General features: G+C 42.9%; 1 protein-coding gene across 4 annotated transcripts in view; it reads left to right on the top strand.

Annotated features, from left to right (window-relative positions):
* The window catches only part of SGCD (sarcoglycan delta), a 952,032-nt gene that overhangs the window by 706,494 nt on the left and 224,989 nt on the right, over positions 1–20,549 (top strand). The gene's annotated exons all lie outside the window — the stretch shown is intronic.

Here is a 20,549-nt window from a genome sequence, read left to right as displayed (position 1 = left end):
GGAATTACATTTGACCTAGGTGTGTTTCACATGTCCGACAAAAAAATACAATTGTTTTTTGTTGTTACCCAGCAAATGACATCACCTCTAGAGTATTTTTCTAGATGCTAGGTGCCCTTGCTTCCACTGTACTATTTTATGCAAGCATGTCCATTTGGCTTGATGAGAATGACAAGGACTTTTTTTCCAAGTATCCCTGGGATCCATTCCCAGGCAGTTGAGACTACTGATATAGAATAGAGTAAGAATCATTTTATGAAAGCTTTGGGACCTTTTAACCAGATGTATGCTACTAAGAAACTAAACTCTCTAAGGCATTGCTCATCATCTGTAAAAGTAGGGAATTGTACTTAATGATTGCTAAGGGGCCTTCTGGCTCTAAAAGAGTCTTGAATTAATGGAGGAATGTTGAGATTTTTATGTGTCTGAGATGTTCTTCCTGATGACTTAAATGTCTGGGTTTCTGCAAACACAACTCTGGAGTGAGGGAAAGTCCCTATTTTAATTCATCACTTGACATTTTGCATCATTCTGTTCCGTGGTCACTTCCAGAGGGTCTGACTAACTTAGTCATGGTTCAGCACTAACGGAATGGTAAAGTGGAAAAAGCACTGGGTGAGGAGTCAGGAGACTTAAATCCAGGTTCCAGTCCTGCCGTTAACTACTTGTACAACTGTGGGCAAGTCGTCGTAGACCCCGAGCTCCAATTTCTTTTTCTGTTAAATGGCAAGTTTGGGTTCCATGACCTCTAAGGTTTCTTCTTGCTCTGAAATGCTTTAGTTTTATGTCTAGATATACATTCAGTTATTTCCTGATCTGATCTGATATGAAACAGATTCACCAGTTAGATGTTGTTGAGTGAGTCTCCCATATTTATCATGGATTTCATGAAACATGAGCAGTGAATGGGGTCAGAGAGATGTGCATTTTACTGCATGAGTTCTGCGCTGCCCAGACCAATCCATGTCTAAATCCACTGCCATATCTGACCACACACTGGTCATCAAAATTATAACAGCTCATATCTCTCCATCCTAGTGAAGTGCCCCTGCTAATAGCTTCCAGCCTTGGGCTGACCATACCCTTAGGTTCAGGAATTCCTGTCTCTCCCTAGGGCCTTTTATCTGTTGTCATTTAACAGAGTGGATTCACGGCTCAGGTGTGACCTCCTGTTTATGAACACTTTATTAATCATGACAGTTTTATTGATTTGGGACAATGATTCAGCTTGGACCTCTGGACTGAGGTCCAGCCCTGACACTCCTTAGGATGCTGGTCTATCACCATAACCAGTGTGTGGTCTTCATTGCCTGTTTATGAGTCAGAACTGGACTTCTGGCTCCATCTCCTTTCCTTAGCTAAAGTGTTTTGTTTGCTCCCTCCCTCCATTTATCCAACAAGAATTTATTGTGTCTACTTTAAGTCAGGCCTACAGGAAAAAAAAAAAAAACAATGAAATATGGTGACTACTTTCAAGGAGTTCACCCACTCTTGGACAAGTTCATAAATCAAGCCACAGCTTCAAAATCTATCACTACCTGGTGCTTTGATAGAAGAGCTGGTTCACGGTAATGAGGATAATAGAAATGACTAACATTTCAGTGCCTTTAATGGTTTCTTGAGTAGTTTCTCAAAGTATATTAATTCTTCTGTAAAACTTGATGATGTTAGATATCATTATTTCACTTTACAAAGGAGAAGAAAATGACTTGGCTTCCGTGATTTGTCAAGGATAGCACTTTTACTTGGAAAAATTATTTATTGACCTACTACTGTGTGTTAGGTATCGTTCCAATGGTAAGTGATGCAATGTCTTTCTTCCCATGGAGCTATGATCTGGATCAGGGTACCAACCCTCCCCACAGGAACAAAAGGAGTATTAGGTATTAAGCAGTGGACTGGTGTAGACAGAGCAAGGGTGCTATTTTTGATAGCCTGGTGAAGGAAGGCCTCATGAGGGAGAGAATATTTGAGCAAAGACCCAAAGTAAGGGAAGAAGCCAGCAGTTCAGAGAACTTGGGGAAGAGTATTCCAGACAGAGGGAACAGCAAGTATAAAGGCCCTGTGGTTGGATCCATTTGAGGTATTCAGAGACAAGCAGGAAGGCCAATGTGGCTGCAGTAGACTTAGGTTCTTCTGACTTTGCTTGGAGCCCCTGAGATCCTGGGCTTGTCTCCAGCAGAAGGCTTTCTTTTCTTATAGGCATGCTTGAAATTTAGGAGGAACCAGACTGTGACATTTTTAGAAGACAACAAGTCTTGGTGTCTGACTGTGAAGGAAGTCACCCTGAGGTTGAGGAGAAGGAATCAATACAAATTGCAGTTGACACAGGATGCCCATCTTAAATGCTTACTGATTCCTGCCACGCACAAGGGTTGTCCACAGGTTACCCGTCTTGTGTCCTTGCGCGTGCCCAACCTAAAGGAGAGGGACGTCCCGGAGTCCTGCAGTTTCATTTATATATGGAGTCAACCTCAGGAGAAATTCAGGTTCTTTCTTTTCTTCTGTGTTTTTACACCTCTATCTTGAGAATAGTAGCCTCTGTAACTAGTCTGGCACGTTGTGCATGCTGCTTGGTGAGTAAAGTGTGTCATGACTCTCAAAATAGATGCCAAGTACCACTCCGTCCATTTGAACTGAGAGGCTGCTTCTCTACCTACCAGACCAGCTGCTTTGTTTCACAGGTCCCATTTCCATGTTGCTTTTGTTTTTTTTGTTTTTTTTGTTTTTTTTTTTTGAAACAACTGGTTCAGCAAGCACATTTCTAGGTACCGAATTTCAGTAAAGCCCTGCGGTTCATTAGAGTGTTTCTCTATTTCGAGATTGCAAAATTTCGAGGAGATGACAGTGAGATTTGGGGCACCTCCACTAACATTCTTATCAACCTGGGGACAGAGCTTAGAGTAAGTGTCATTCCACCATAACCCAGACGTTGGAGCTAAATCCAGGTGACAGAGGGAATGACCTGATGCCAGTTAGAATGGCCATCGGGGCCTGGATGTTATGTATTTCAGGATTTGAGGCTTAAGTCTAAGGCAGCAGAAAGAAACTTTGCGAACGCTTCCACGCGTCTGAAATTGACATCCCAGAAGCCACGTCTTTCCGAGGATACAGAGGATACAGAATCTAACCCCGGTGGGTCTCACGTGTCAGACCTGGCCCTAAGGGAAATAACTCCATGGGCTTTAGTCTGGATCTGCTAAAGAACTCATTCTCTAGTGCATGACGTTATTATGAAAGAAAGGGAAAACCTGAAATGATCCTAACCTTAAAAATCTCTGCCCTTAACAGAAGGCTTTCCCCCCCCCCAAAAGACAGAGCATATTAAGGCCAAACTCCTTTCTACTTTTAACTGAAGCAGAGAAGTAACATTTACAAAGCACCCACAGCTTTCCACTTTCTATACCAAGCAACTTTAATGTAGTTGAGTGCTCTCACCCATCTACCTAGGCACCGTATTTATATTTTACAGAAGAGGAAACTGAGGGGCACAATGGCAAGTGACCTGCCCAAGGTCACACGGGTGATAAAGACTAGAACTGGCCTACGAATAAGGGTCTGTTGCTACTCCAATTGCTATTGTACGTTTCTGATTTAAAAAAAAAAAAAGACATTTTTAAATTTGCAGTTAAGAAAACATTGCATTACTCCCTAAGCTAACATCTTCATTGTAAAATTACTTGTTAGACTGTGCATTTTTTCGAACTATTCATACTTCCCCCTTGTTCAGCCACTCCGAAATGCCTTTTTTGTGTTTCCCAGACCTGGTCTCATTCTTACGCACACATCAGTGATGGTGACGTATCCTTTTTTTTTTTTTTTTTCTAAAAAAAAGCTTGCCCATTACAAGGCATTGTATGATGAGAAAGGTGGCTTAGATGATAAAAAAAATAAAATAAAAATGATTGGTGAGTTTTCCCAGCACCCTCTGGATGGCATGAATAACACATGGCCGTTTATGTTAAAAGGTTTCCTTTTACCTGAGCTTGGTAATTTCAAGGGTCATCTTGGTTAAATTAGATTTTAATTCTGAAATATTGTTGCTGGAAATGTTCCCACTGGCCAATTCCTATCTCCTGAATAATAGGATTTGAGCCCAAATTGAAAGTGCTAGTAAAGTTAATGAGGAATAGCAGCCACATAACCTTTGGGAACAAGTTCTTTTTCTTTTCTTTCTTTCTTTCTTTCTTTCTTTCTTTTTTTTTTTGTGGTTTAATATAAGAGTTTTACAAGTTTAAGAAGTCCTTACCATATTGCTTGTATCTGGGGTTCCTGGCAGTGTACTTCAGATGAATGTTTCTCGGTCCATTTTAGATCTCCTCCACAGTACCTTTCAAGTGTGACCCCAGGGATGCTGTATTCTTTCTACTCATCTTATGCATCTCTTGCTTCCTGTATTTTGAGCAAAAGAGAGGGAGTTTCCTTGCTAACCTCTCAGACACACTCGTGTTAAAGAGAATGTAGGAGAAAGTGAATCTTACTGTGTCATCCTTACAATCAAAGCATTTAGAGAGCCACTAATACCAACAGGCAACTCTCTCAAGACGTTTGTATAAGCATGTGGAATCTATAGCCATCAAGAAGGACCATCTCCCTTTCAACTTCCAGATGACTGCTGTAAATATCAACTCAGACCAAACAGTGCCCAGCAAGTTTACGTGGTATTAACTAGTTAATTTCTCAGCAACCTGTGGTAGCCCCATTTCCGTCAAGGTCAAGGTTACCCTAAGGTCTTTGTAATTGTGACACTGCTCATTCTTACCTGACTACATTGTCATCTTGAGCCTGGCATCCAGTTCTGGGAGAGATCCATGCAAAAGTTCTAACTTGGGGCTTGCAAACGTCTGATGCTGTCACGTGATGGGGTTTCCCTCGTGGGATGCAGAGGGAACAGTGGTGGCTCTTGTCCCCAAACGAGGGCTAAGAAAGTCTGATGTTCTCTCTGAGCGGTTCACATCTTTAAGAGGTGAGTGGTGCAGGTAGAGGTTATAGAGCATGGGTGAATTCTTTCTAAAGGTTTCTTCTAATTCCGAGTCATGCTCACTTGCTTTGTTGCGACAGTTCAATAATCTGAACGTAGGGATAAACTTCTCTACTTCGGTATTAGTCAGTGTTCTGCAGAGAAATAGAAAATAATGGCGGAGCGCCTGGGTGGCTCAGTGGGTTAAGCCTCTGCCCCTGGCTCGGGTTGTGGTCCCAGGGTCCTGGGATCGAGCCCTGCATCAGGCTTTCTGCTTGGCAGGGAGCCTGCTTCCCCCTCTCTCTCTGCCTGCCTCTCTGCCTACCTGTGATCTCTCTCTCTCAATCTGTCAAATTAAAAAAAAAAAATAGGCTGTGTGTGGACATGCCTGTGTAGCATGTGTGTATAGAAGATTTATTATAAGAAATTGGCTCACACAGTAGTGGAGACTGTGGTCCCAAGAGTTGCAGTTAGCAAGTGGGAGCCCCAGGAGAGCCGTAATGTAGTTCCCATTGGACTCCTGAGGCTTGAGAACCAGGAGAGCTGGTGTTTCAGTTCTGGTCTAAAGGCCAGCACACTGAAGACCCAGGAAGAGCCAGCGTTTCAGTTGGAATTTAAAAAAATTTCCTCTTGGGGTGCCTGGGTGGCTCAGTGGGTTAAGCCTTTGCCTTAGGCTCAGGTCATGGTCTCAGGGTCCTGGGATAGAGCACCGCATCGGGCTCTCTGCTCTGCAGGGAGCGTGTTTCCTCCTCTCTAAGCCTGCCTCTCTGCCTACTTGTGATCTCTGTCTGTCAAACAAATAAATAAAATCTTTAAAAAAGAAAATTTCCCCTTCTTTGAGAGGCAGTGAGCTTTTTTGTTCTACTCAGGCCCTCAACTGATTGAATAAGGCCTGTCACATGAGGGAGAACTCTCTGCTTTACTTGGTCTCCGAATTCAAATGCTGATTGCATCCAGGAGCCCTCTCCCACACACCCATGGAATATGGTGGACTAGATATCTGGTCCCCTCCACAGCCCAGTCACACTGACATATAAAATTCCCTTTCACAGCTACTCTCTTAAAATAAATTTTAAACAATGGTTGTGATTGGTTTTGCTATGGATTTTTAATCTCCTCTACTGTCTGCTCTTCTTTTTTTTTTTTTTTTTTAAAGGTTTTATTTATTTATTTGACAGAGAGGAATCACAAGTAGATGGAGAGGCAGGCAGAGAGAGAGAGAGGGAAGCAGGCTCCCTGCTGAGCAGAGAGCCCGATGCCGGACTCGATCCCAGGACCCTGAGATCATGACCTGAGCCGAAGGCAGCGGCTTAACCCACTGAGCCACCCAGGCGCCCCTACTGTCTGCTCTTCTTGCCCGGAGAATTATCCTCATTCTTGGTTTCTGAAGATATTCGGATGTTAAAGAGTCCCTTCTTCAGAGGCGGTTGGAGAGATGAGGGTAGGAGCCGGCATGGGGATTCAAAGGGAGTGAGGTAAATGGAATCCCTCTAACCATTTTCAGTCTCTTATTATTTAATGATTTAATGATTTGTAGTTAAATTTATTCAAGTACTGTCTTGTCCAGAGAGGGAGGCAGTCTCCGTTCTGGCAAGCCCAAGAATGCCCCTTCTCCCTCATTGCTGGCTGGAAGACACTGGCTGAATGGTCATCCCTTCCGTTCCTTCAAATTCAGGGCAAACATTGTGCTGCTTCATCTTGCCCCTTACCTCGCTTGTTCTCCGTCCTCTTGACAATGGCAGCTCCACCACCGACCCTCTTTCTCCTTCTCACACAAGCTTCTCGGAGCAGATCCCATCAGCGGAGTGCTAAATTGTGTGTGGTAGAGTGTGGCTGCAAGGATCAGAGAAGGCGGTCAGGAAAGGAGGAAGGAGATGGACGCGGGAGCCGAGGGTCAAGCTGGTGGATGGTTCGGCACAGGGTGCTGTTGAGCGTCTACAGTGTGCCAAGCGTCATGCTGAGCAGACCAAAGACATGCGCACATACACACTCAGTCCTCAGAAAGGGATACCCCGACCCCCCATTTCAAAGATGTAAAAGGCTCAAGGAAATTCACATGACTAGTAAGTGGTGGGATCGGAAACCCAAAATAGATCTTGATTCCAAAACCTACAGTCATGTTCATTGTGCTCCCAGAGTTCAGACAGACAAAAGAAGCAGGGAGTGCATTCCAAGACATTATTTCAGTTGAGCAAAATCACAGAATCTATTAGCAAGTCATTTATTGGAAAATTATTTGGGGAATTAGTTGAGGTAGTGAATTTATCAAAGTTGGGTTCAGACCTTTCGTTAAAGTCTTATTGGAATCTATATGAATTAAAATGTAAGTCACTTCCCATCATGCCCTTCCTTAATGCATCCTGTTGGCATAGATGGGATAGAAAATAAAAATCAGACTCTCACATAGCATCTTCTCCAAGGTGCTCTGTTGATCTTGTCCCTTCCCACCTATCTGAATTCATCTCCTACTGTTCTGGTCTTCTGGAGAGCTAAATGTGACACCATTACAGTCACATTGGCCTTCTTTATATTCCTCAAATGGGGCCCACTGGTCTCCCTTGCCTTGGATCTTCCCAGACTGGCTCCCTCACTTCATCTGGGTTTCCCCTCAGAGACAACTTCTGGAACCTTCTGTCTGAAGTACACCCTACCTTTCCTCCTCACCAAAGCTCCGTTCTTGCTCTGCCTCCTCCTTTCCAGTACTTCATGGCTCTGGCTGGCTAATGCTGGAGGAAAAAGACACCAGCGCACACCTTTGTTCTCTGAACAGATGGTATTTCCCAAGGCTTCAGTGATCCCCTATGCTGTGTTGAGGTGTTTTTTTTTTTTTTTTTTTTTTAAGTTTAAGGCTGAAGGTGACTGTGGAAATCAGTCACCCATCTGAACGTTGTAGGTTGTATGTGGTCCCATCCTTTGGAACGCCAATTTGGACATCAAACCATGACCAGAGGGCCAAATTAATAGGTGAGACAGCTCTAGTGCTGGGAGTACACGCAATAGCCTTCTTTTTATTTCTGAACTTCTCCTTAGAACTTTTCTCACAAGTATCAAAAAGGCCCTGGGCCCTTTGAAGCCGTAACTTGAAGTCTCATAAAAGACACTGTCGTGTACAACTGACAACTTTTCCTAATGAAATAGAGAGAAGGCAGGACAGGCGGCTCCCTCGTGACCGATGGCCTGGTGGCAGAATCTATTTTGGGAGGGATTTTCGCAGCATGCGTCTTTAATATAACTCAGGCCAGCGTCTTCATCGGGCTTTGCTGGTGGGACGTGCTTGGTGAGCAGCAGGGATCGCCATGGCTGGCATTTCCTCGGAACACTTGGCATAGGGTTCATCGTATTTCCCTTATTTCCTTTTGTGCGTCTGCCTGAGATAAACAGGTCTCCCTCCTTTATCAACAATAGCTCAGGATTCATAAGCTCGCATCTTTCACCTGGGACAGGGGCTGTAACAACTTGCACTTTATTATCCATCTCTCATCTTCTTCCCTCCAAACAATCGATAGATTCACCACCGAGATCTCTTTTTAGAGGTTGCTTACAATTTGCTGTTTCAGAACAATGTGCTGGCAGTAGTTGTCATGCCTAAATCCTCCCCAAATCTGGGCATGCGTTTGGAGGAATTGGGAAGAGGTTTAGCAAGCATTTTCTGGGCAGAACTTCAAGTCACACAAGATGCCCTCATGGTGGCTGCTGGGAGTCAAGGGCCCCAGTGCCCAAGGACTGTTATGATTTCTGGTTGTCTGGAGAGTGTCCTGTTTCCTGCGCATCATAATACAGGACTTTAATGAGTGGAGGAGACTGTAATGTTTATGCTGTCCAACTACCCATCATGAGGTCAAGGAAACAGACTGGCTAGGCTTGCTTATCTGAGTTTGCTTTAAAGCTCTCAGAAGGGTCAGGGCCAGTAACCAAGTGCTCCAACCGTAGGATTCCTTGAGATGTGTTTGCATTTCCTTATACACATTCTTGAAGATACGCATTAATTAACATCCAGAGTATACAACAATCCCCATGGTGATCTAGCTGCTTTTCCGGATGGCCAGCAAGCACAGGACTGGTCCGGGGAGCTGGTACCTAGCAAGGGCTCGGTGATGTTTTAGCCAGACCTGACTTCCTTTGGGAGCTCTAGTCACAGTTCTTTGTGGCTGAGAGAAGACCTTTCATCCAGTCAGTCAAAATTTACTGTCTATCTACTCTGTGTACAAGGTATAACAGGTCATTAGGATAAAAAGACAGCTAAAATGCTGCCCTTGTCTGCTAGAAACTTTCATTCTGGAGGCGAAAGGAGAATAGAGCATGGTCAGGCAGGCTCTGGCCATTCTAGCATCTACTCCGAGAATTGCCTTATGCTCACGTTTCACAAGCTACAACGAATCCCAAGGCTCAGACCATCATAAGTGAGCGGGGAAGTACAATGATGCATGTGCCCAAAGACAGAGAGCTGCACCATTTTAAAATAGTGGCTGCTCAATCATCTCCTATCCCCAGCTGACTTTGCTGTTATGCCTCCGTGGACTTATATAGCTTGGGTGAAAAGTGAATGTTTGTTGTTTGAAGCCACTGCAAATTTTGCTGTCTTCACCATGCGATAGCCTAACCTCTCCCAACTGATACACATGGACTCTCTGATTTAATCCTCGATTTAGAAGATCTCATTATCTTGGCTATGTAAGGAAGAGTGAGAAGTAGAAAGACCACTAATAAGTTAATGGGTGGAGCTAGCAATTAACCCGCATGCTCTGATTGCAGAACTCATACTCATAGCCCTGTGATGAAATGCCCTGTGTGTCTGTCTGTGTCTCTGTGTTTGAGTTAGTGAGGAAAGCTTGTTTTGAAAGAACTGGAAAGAATCAAGGAAGGTTTCCCAAAGAAACTGGTACGTATGCCCTAAAGGACAAGTAGAAATAAAGTAATGGGAAAACAAAGAGAGTTCGCCTTATCCCCCATGTGTATGTGTGTGGGAGGAACCCCGTCTTTGGCTCCTGAACCCCCAGGAAAAGCATACAGTGAAGAATGCCCATCCATATATTACTGCTGGCAACCAGGAAATACCATGGCCTTGGATCTGTAAATCATTAAAATAAGCTTTATGAGATGTGAGAAATCACAGTTCTTACCCACTGAGGCAGCAAAGTAAATGGACAGCTGTGTATGTCTTATGGCCCCCTTCTCTCTCCCTGTCACCTCTTTGTTCTTCCCTCCTCCTGTTCCTTCTCTCTCTGTCGCTCTGTCTCTCTTCCTCCTCCCCCTCCCCCTCCCTGCTTCTCTCTCACTCCTTCTGTCTCCCTCCCCGCTCTCTCTCTGCTCCCTCTCTCCAGTACCTCTCCTCCCCTTCTCTCGCCCTCTCACATGCACACACACACACAGCACACACACACACACACACACACACACACACACACACACACACTGTTCTAATCAACCCATGTACTTCTGACTTTACGGTAACTTAGCAATAATGAGGGGAAGGAGAAAAAAAAACTACATGATAAATTGATATCAGTGGTAAAAAGGAAAGGAATATGGATGAAGTTGAGATCATATAGCATCTGACCCAAATGATCAGAGGCTGTGACCTAGACACTGAGGGGTCATCTGGTCCTCTCTCTTGCTACTGTGTTAATCAGGCAGCCCTGGTGATGGTCCCATTTTTAATGATCCCCGATAAAGAAGATCACTAGCAACCACCATAGCCCAACCCACAATATAATTGCCTTGGCCACAGAAACAGTTTCCGTGTTTAATTCAGCTCTGTCTTCCTCTGGGCTCCTCTTCCTTCTCTGTGCTTGGTCCTTGATGACCAACGCTTGCCAACCTGATCTTTAGTCATTCCATATCAGGTATAGACAAATAATAGGGTTGTCTCTGATTGGAACTCTCTTGAACCTGCTAGCTCTTTCTCCTAGCATATATCTCTAAATGGCTTCTCTGCTGATTTGGAGAATTCCAAAGCATGTAATACCACGTGTCTCCAGACACGTGCAGCTGTGACCACAGTCCAGTGTTAAAGCATTTCTGTCCCCTCAGCAGATTCATTGAGCCTATTTCCAGTCCCTCTTCACTGCCCATCCCAGACAACTGTTCACCTACATCTGCATCAGTTTGTCTCACCAGGCATTATGTAGAAATGCAGTCGTGCTGCATGTGGTCTTGTGTGTCTGGCATGTTTTTGAGGTTTATCCAAGTTGTAGTGTGTGCCCGCATTTATTCCTTTTTATTGCTGAACAGTATTCCATTGCACATAGACATAGAATATGTTATGTATTTCTTCATCAGTTAATAGACATTCGATTTATTTCTACTCTTTGGTTATTGTGAATTTTACTCCAGTGAACATTTACATGCCAGTCTTTGGGTGAATGTGTTTTTTTTCCCCCCTAAAGATTTTATTTATTTGACAGACAGAGATCATAAGCAGGTAGAGAGGCAGGCAGAGAGAGAGAGAGAGAGAGAGGGAAGCAGACTCGCCGCTGAGCAGAGAGCCCAATGTGGGGCTCGATCCTGGGACACTGGGATCATGACCTGAGCCAAAGGCAGAGGCTTTAACCCACTGAGCTGCCCAGGCAGCCCTAGAACAAGGTTTTATTTATCTTTGGCGAGTAGCTAAGAGTGGAATTTCTCGGTCATATGGTAACTCTAGGTTTAACTTTTTAATGGTCAAACCTTCTTGCAACATTCAGCCCAATGCTGTGTTCCCACTAGTGGGGTGTGAGAGTTCCTGTGTGTCCATATCTTCACCATCATGTGTGTGACTCATGTTTTTGTCCCCATTAGCCTAGGAGCTAGAAGGCAGACTCCATCTTCATGCCTCCTTGCTCGATACAGCCCAGGGCTGGGTACACATTTAGAGCTTAGCGGTGTTGCAAGGGGCATGGCGGGGAAGGACTTTTGCTTAGGAGTTAATGTGTTGGGATGTTGGAGCAATCATTTTCTCAACTGTGAAATGGGCTAACAGTGTGAATTAATGGACATAACATCAGTGAAGTGCTTTCTCTAATGCTGATGAGAACAGTAGCTGTGGTATCATTGGTTTATATTTCTTTGAAGGCACACTCTCTGAACTGTCTCTGGTTTAGCCTCTTTCTTTTTGGCTTTTGCAGTCATGTATTCAGATATAACATGGGACACCTGGTGGCACAGTCAATTAAGCATCTGACTCTTGTTTGCGGCTCAGGTCATGATCTCGGGGTAGTGAGATGGAGCCCCACGTTGGGCTCTGCAATGGGCATGCCTGACTAAGATTCTCTCCCTCCGTCTCCCTCTGTTCCTCCCCCCACCCTAAAAGAAAAAAGAAAGAAAGAAAGAAAAAAAGACAGACTCTACTGGGCTATGAGACTGAATCATGAGGGACACGCTATTCCTCATCTCAAAGAATTTGAAATCTATCAAGGAAGTGCCTATCTATCTATGCAGTGCCATGTGACTGATGCCCTTCTAGAGATGCACATGGGATGTAAGGAGATCTCAGGCAGGGGCCCCGGACCCAGATAAGACACCTAACCACAACCAAAGGACTGGAGAGACGGACAGAAGGGCTAGAAAAAGCATGACCGGCCAAGGGAAGGACATTTGCAAAGACTTGGTAAGGGAAAGAGTTTGGAGAAATTGCTAGCATGTTTTGTGCCGGAGTGAAGGAGACAAGTCTGGAGAAGTGTGCCACTGTCTCATGAAGGAGGTGTTAAGTATGACATTAAGGAGTTTGCTTTTTGCCTGTGCTGCTCTGTTCTGTCACACTTTACAGGCTAAGGAGATCCAGAGAAGATGGTCAATATGTGACTGGCAGAAATGTCCATTTACAGACTGAAGAGAGCAAAGCTAGAGGCGTCTCAAAATCTCTGATACTCAGATGCAATGTTTCTTACCCTCTTTTTTTTTTTTTTTTTATTGCCTCTCCTCCCCCAAGAGCACTTTTGGACAGATTTTTTTCCCAATAGTTCACCCCATCATGAAATTTTAATAGTACAGGTGCTCTGTGAACATACTCTATACCAACACGTTATTTTTGCATTATACATGAAAGAGTAAGGTTTTTCCCAACTCCCTCAGTCACCAATTTTCACCCATTGGGGACTGTATCACCCAACATGCCAATGAATATTCTGGTACATTGTGATCTGTTCGAGGGACAAGCCTAGGTTCTAACATTTTACAGTCCCCTCGGCACCCTTCAAAACACAGCATTTGAAATGAAGACCTTCTGTTATTTAATAAATACTTGCTGAGTACCTACTGTGGGCCAAGCAGTGTTTTAAGAATTGGGACTGCAGTGAGCATACTTCCACCCCTCATGATGCTTACGTTCTAAAGCGATCTGCGCAGATAAATTTAGTTCTCTCTTTGATCAAAACTAAATAATACCTGCCATGAAAACTCCCCGTCATGATACAGGCTCCCAACTTGCATCCTAGAATAGGACTTGGCATTATGTGCATGTTGGAAATAGGCTGAAGGGATTAAAAACCTGTTTGACACTAACAGGAAGCAAAGTCAGAAGACCAAGAGATAATACTTTACTTAAATCGGCACAATACGAATTCCCAGCTTCCCTCCCACAAAGGCCAGCAGGGCATTTTACGTCTCGGGGCATTTTGGACATCCCAGTGTTTTGCCAGCACCAATGGGAAGAGCTCTGGGGGTGCCAGTCACCACCTTTCACTGGCATTAGCCGAGAGAACTGGGGTCCCAAGCATATAGTCCATTTAGGTCTGGGAAAGGGACCTCTCTGCCATTCCTGTGGAGAGGAAACTTTGGAAAGCTGGAGCCCTGCATCCAGTTCCCTCTGAAGCCCTAACCACCCCCCATCCTGCCCCAGGGACACTGGCAGGACAGTGGTCTCTGGAAGTCACGGGATTCACAAGTCTCTTGTCCACCCCCCAGTTGGAAAACCTCTCCTCTCCTTCTTGTCTCCCTTCCTAACTCACCTAGCACTGTCCCTTCAGTGAGAGTTACCTTTTACAAAAGAAACCCCACTGCTTTTAGGCTACCTCTGCTTCTTTGCTCTCCAAATCTCTAAGACTTGGGGTGCCTGGGTGGCTCAGTGGGTTCAAGCCTCTGACTTCGGCTCAGGTCATGATCCCAGGGTCCTGGGATTGAGCCCCGCATCGGGCTCTCTGCTCAGCGGGGAGCCTGCTTCCTTCTCTCTCTCTGCCTGCCTCTCTGCCTCCTTGTGATCTCTGTCTGTGAAATAAATAAATAAAATCTTTAAAAAAAAAAAACAAAACAAAACCTCTAAGCCTCATAATTACAAAGCCTAGGAACCTATTTGAAATGGTGAGGAAAAGAGGCAAGGGACCAGCGTGAGAGATAGGAAAGTAAGAAACAGATTAATATTTCAGTCCGTTGTGCCACTCTGAAACCTCTTTCTTTATCCTGTACTTTTACAAAAAACTGTTCAAAACAACCAACCAGTGTGGACCAGATAATAAATAAAGGGCAAATGTCATCATCCTTGGACTAGCCCAGAGGGAGATTCTCCAGATTTTACCCACCTCTGCTCCTGTACTGTATCCCAACCCCCAGACCCTCTCTCCCCCAAAAGACCTTCCAGGGAGTCCCCTCTAAATTGGACTGGGAAAATACTGAGATCCCCTCATATATTTGTGAAAACTCCCATGAGCCAGGCTTGTGGGTCAGCCCTAGCATACAGCAGTGTGGAGGGCTCTGAGGCCGTGACCTCACTGGGAGGACAGTGGGATCCTGACCTCCTGCCTTCATTCTGAGTGTACTTTATAGACTTGAGGACCACTGGTTGGACAGAGCTGGCTCCCTGCAGGCCAGCTTTCTGGCTGCTAGAATTTTTATGCTTGCCTTTAAGAATACTGAAGTTTTACCATTTGAACAGGGAAGTGGGGGAGGGCGGAGGTCTCTTTCCTCCTAATTACTTTGGGAATGACTGTGAATCTTCTAAATGTCTCTTTTGCATCTTATTGGGTGGGAAATTTTGCTTTAAACCTGACCTAAAACTCCTATCTTAATAATACTGATAGCTTCTTATGTCTGCAGTTAGAGGTGAAATGGTTTTAAACAAGGTGATTCTCAAGTTGTTTTGATGTGTATCTCTTCCAGTCTGATTGTTCCAGAGCCAGAAAGGAGACTAATGTGGGAACATATATAGCTGGCCACTCTAGTCTGCTTTGTATTGTATTTAGGAAACACAGGCCACTAACATAAATTCACACTTTTGGATAGACCTTTCCCAACAAGACTGTTGCATAGACCTAGGGAGTGGGAGAGGAGATGGGGAGAATGAGGTGATGGTTCTCAAGCATCGGAAGAACCTGTAACTGAGTGAAATGGTAGAGATTTGGCAAGTTCATGATGCGTTTCCTACCAAAAGAAGTACTTAAGTACAGGCATCCATTGCCTGTTGGATTACAGGAGTGTTTCTCAAACATCCATCCTTCTGGTTTCTCCTTCACTGTTCTCTGTGTGTCACCTGTGTTCTAAACCATCTCAGAGGATAGGACAGGGAGGGCCTTCTTTACTGACTCCCCATGGCTTGCAGCACGTGACTACATACACAGTACTCTTCCCATAAATAGCAGAGGATTCATTTTGCTTATGTTCTGTGGCATGGGAAGCAGCTGGGTTGTAATAAGTCACCTCTGGCCCAGTAAGTTGGAGTAGAGATGTTTGACCATAAGAACAGAGGGCCTTCTTCTCCTATCCTCTCTACCATTGCTGAGTGCCCTCCCCAAGCAAGTGAAAGTCAGAGTAGCTCTAGGAAGCCCAGCCCTTACAGAGATGACTTTTACATACACTACATTAGGTTAAAATAATGAGTAAGAGCTTATAGTCTGAATTGGAAAGACTTGAGTTCAGATTCCTGATCCTGTTGTCAATTAGCTATGCAATTGTAAGCAAGTTACTTACCAATAAATTTTCTCACTTGAGAAGTAGGGAACATGAAGACTATCTCATAGGATCATTGAGTAGATGGCATGAGACAATATGTGCATAAGCATTTAGTATATGACATAGATTCTTGACAAGTGTTGCTTTTTTTAAAATAAATTGGTGAGAACTTAATACTTTAGAACAAGTTTTTAAATTACAGTTGCTATTTACAGAAAATGATAAAGTACAGACTAGCAAAATGAAGAAAATAAAAAGCACTCATTTTAGGCATGCAAAGATTTTCAATATTAAGATTTAAGTGTATTTCTTTCTAGAATTTTCTACCATGAAATTTGTTTCAGAATTTTTCTTATGTGCATATATGATTATATGTATGCATGTGTGTGAATATTTATATGTAGCTAGATAAAAATGGCATAAAAAGCAGGTGTTTGGGTGGCTCAGTCCATTGAGCATCTGACTCTTGATTTGGGCTGGGCTCATGCTCTTGGGATTGTGGGATTGAGCCCCATGTCTAGTTCCATACTCAGTGTGGAGTCTGCTTGAGATTCTCTGTCTCCCTTTCCCTCTGCCCCTCCCCTCACTCATGCTCAATAAATAAGTAAATAAATAACATCTTTTTTTTAATGGCATAAAATATACATACATATATCTTTATTGATGATTTCATTTATAATCAATTGTGCACATTTGCCCATGTTCTTAACTATTCCTCTACAGGACCTACATCATGTTCTATTCTATCATATTCCATTATTTTAACATGCAACTTTTAGGTAGTTCTTAAGTTTTAATTTTTTTTTCTCATAACTGGCATAGTGATGAATAACTCTCTATCCAAACAATTTCACATTTATAGGATTATTTTGTAATGGTTACATTCAAGAAGTAACATGTTAGTTTTCAGTAACAATTAAGAAGATGAAATGAAGCATGAAAAGCACAGAGTCTAGGAATGAGCACCTAGTAAGCCATCAGTAAATGTTAAGGGTAGTGGATCTGTATACTGTAAGAGGAGAGGGAAATCTATTTTATTTGAAATAGGCTTGCTAATTACTCCAGATATTATCTTCTATGTAAGAATGTTTAGTAGTTCTTATTTGTTTTATAAACACATATTGCACAAACCAACCAGATCCACGAGTTTATAGATGTGTTTCTATGAAAAGTTCTGCTTCTCCAGCTTATAAAAACCATCTAGAATAAACCAAAACAAGATAATTGACATATCCTTTGTGGGACGGGGGCAGTGGAGGAAGGTTGGGTAGATATTTGTTTTTACTTTTTCCTTTTGTTGTGGAATCTGCTTGCTGCTGGTGTTACATGAACATACCCTCCAGTCCGATGCCTCTCACGTTGGGTCTTAATGCCCAGTCTGGGGCCCTTTTGGCAGTGCCATCCCCATAAGGACCCAAAATAGAAATATACAGATGGCATGCTCTCTCTGAAAGGATAATATTGACCTGAAAAATCAGTTCTCCTGCACAGGCTGAAGTGGTGTGATGCAGGAGGGAGGGGGGAAGTGCCCAGTTCCCACTTGGTCATTCAGGACCCCCCCAGAGTGGTGTCTGTCCTGCATGCATTGATGGCTGTGCCAGAGCAGAGAAATGGGAGACACCGGTGAGAGACTTCAGGAGTCTGGGAAAATGTACCTTCCTGAAATAAGCCGGGCGGGAACTGGCGAAGTGGAGAGCATATGGTTCATAGAGTCACTGAGGGGAGCAGCTGTTTGCCTTTAGCCAGTGGTGGCCATGGGAGAAGGCAGGTTCCGATTTTCCAGGGCTTCCCATTTCACAAGAAGTTGAAAACCTGGAGTTTTCATTTAAATCTCTCAATTTTCATTTTTTTGATGAGAGATTTTTATTTATCTTTTTTACAGTTTTTATTTTAATACGTTAGTGAACATGTAGTGTTATATTAGTTTCAGGTGCATAATATGATGAATAAAGTTACTGTATGGAAAAGAAAGAGACATGTAAAGCACTTTAAAGTTAGCTCTTTAGGGTATTTTAACATTTAAATAATTATAGAAACATTTTCCTTCTTGGGATTCACCCCAGAGCCCATACCTCAAACCCATCTCTTCAAGAGCACACCAAAAAAGGTTGTGTGTGGTGCATAAAATTGCACACCAGAACCATGCCTGTGTGGACAGGGACACATTGCAAAACAGCTTTGCAACTATTTCTCCATCCAGTGGTCAATGAGCTTTTAAGGAATTTTGTCTTTGTGTGCATGGTGTTTTTTTTTTTTTTTTCACCTGACAATGCATTGGGGAAAATGTAGGAATAAATTGGTAAAATGTGTGTGGGGGGGGGGGCGCCTGGGTGGCTCAGTGGGTTAAGCCGCTGCCTTCAGCTCAGGTCATGATCCCAGGGTCCTGGGATCGAGTCCCACATCGGGTTCCTTGCTCGACAGGGAGCCTGCTTCTCTCGGCCTCTGCCTGCTTGTGCTCTCTCTCTCTCTCTCTATCTCTCTCTGACAAATAAATAAATAAAAATATTTAAAAAAAATGTGTGTGTGTGTACATACACACAAGCATGCACACACACATGCATATCCTGTTCTATTTCCCTGGAGAACCTTGACTGAATCAGATATGTATCCACACTTATGTGGCAAAGAGGAAACGTGGTGGAGGGACAGGGAGAGAATCTAGATCACTTTGAATGTATCTTGTTTTGTAGATTTGACTTTGGGGCTTTCTAAATAGTTCACAAAACTGTAACACAAAATTAAACATTCAAAAAGCTGTCATGATAAGATATGGAGAGGAATGAAATGAGTATTCTTGACTCAACAGCAGGTTGGTGGTATAAGCATACAGAATCGAATTAGTTCAAGTGGCTTTGAGATCCAGTCATTTGCCTGTACCTATCTAGAAGGATGTACTCTAAAACTTTTTCAAATTTTAAATTGTTTTTCTTAATCATAATTTTAGAATAGTAGTGGCCCTATGTATTTTGGGTTAAATCAAATGAATAATCATTTTGGTATTGAGAACACAGATTTTTAGTATGTAAGAAAGGTAGTAAAGTTGTAAGATCCATGAGATTAAATGAAAAGAGTCCTGTCTTGACTTTGAATTGAAGTTTAATGGGTTAGGGCACCTGAATGGCTTAGTCAGTTAAGCATCTACTGCTTACCAATCTTCGATTTGGGTCATAATCTCAGGGTCCCGGGATTGAACCCTGCATTGGGCTCTCTGCTCCATGAGGAGTCTGCTTTTCCCTCTCACCCTCCCTCTGTGCTTTCTTGTTCTCTTTCTATCTCTCAAAGAAATAAAATCTCTTTTAAAAAGTCTAATGGGAATTCATGGTGTATTCTATTTTAAAAATACAGAGTTTAGTTTATTTTCTAGCTCAGTCCATAGAAACAAGTGTCAACCCAGTAGAAATGAGCACCCAAAGTTTCTAAAGTTTCTGTGGTTTCTAAACACTAGTTGCCACAAAAATGAACCAAGTGTTTTTACTAGAAATGACTGGTTCCAGGCCTGGGACAAGACATGTCTGGAATAACCCTGGGTCATGTTGTCATACCAGAAGCGAAAGGGCCATCAGACATGGCTGGATCATATTAAAAGACTTAAGGGCTAACTTGAAGAGGTTCCTACTGAGCAAGGGTAGGGAGGTTAGAACTTAAGTAGCAATAAAAATTGTACTGGAATGAAACAAATTAAAAATGTCTGTAATGATACATAAAAAACAAATGAAAAAAAGAAACCTAATCAGTTGTCTTTGGAAGCTACTAGGTGACCAATATTTTGAAAGCCCAAATAAAGGAGGACAAATCACTCACCTTTTCAGGTTTTTATAAACTATAGTTTAGGGTGAATTGTTGATGAAATATGATTTCTCTTTGTTGACTATCCCAACTAATAAATTAAGAAATGATATAATTATTCTTTTCACCAATTTGAAATCCCTAGTGAAATAATATATCCTCTAGGCAAAGATCAACCATGGGTGATGACATCACAACAGAAGACATTTGATGCCTCTTGATAGAGTATGTAATAGACAGAAAAATGCTATCCACTTCGAAGGTATCAATGTCCTCATCTCAGAAACCCTGAAAATATTACATTTCATGGCAAAGGAGAATTAACATTATGGATAGTATTATGGTTGTTAATCAATTGTTTTAAAATGGAGAGCGTGTTCTTGATTATCCAGGTATGCCTGATGGAATTACCAGGGTCTTTAAAAGTGGAGAAGGGAGGGGGAAGACTCATCGTCAGAGGGATTGGACATAAGGTAGATTCAGCCAGACATTATGGACTTTAAGATGAAAGAGGCCACAAGCCCAGGAACATGAGCAACCTCAAGAAGCTAGAAAAAGTCAAGAAATGAGTTCTTCCTTTGAACCTCCAGAAAGGCGTGCAGGAGACCAGATGGTACCTTGATTTTCATGCTTTGTGTCCTGAGTCAGACTTATATAGAATTGTGACATAATACATTTGTGTTGTGTTAAGCCATGGAGTTTGTGGTTATTTGTGATGGTCGCAATAGAATAGTAATATATTCCATTTCCTGGAATGTATTCTTCCTAGGAAACAGAGCTTAAATCTCATCAAGCCTCTTGATCTAACTACCAACTTACAAAAAATATAGGGGACAGAAGAACACACTTTAAGAAACTATGGGAATGTTCAGCCACATGTAAATGCTGGGAAAGGCTATTAGAAAAATGACATGTTCTGTTCATCAAATAAAGGTTATGTACATAT

Source organism: Mustela erminea, chromosome 3 (assembly GCF_009829155.1).
Source record: "Mustela erminea isolate mMusErm1 chromosome 3, mMusErm1.Pri, whole genome shotgun sequence".
NCBI lineage: Eukaryota > Metazoa > Chordata > Mammalia > Carnivora > Mustelidae > Mustela > Mustela erminea.
Note: the sequence above shows the minus strand (reverse complement) of the source record. Positions and strands in the feature narration are given on the sequence as shown.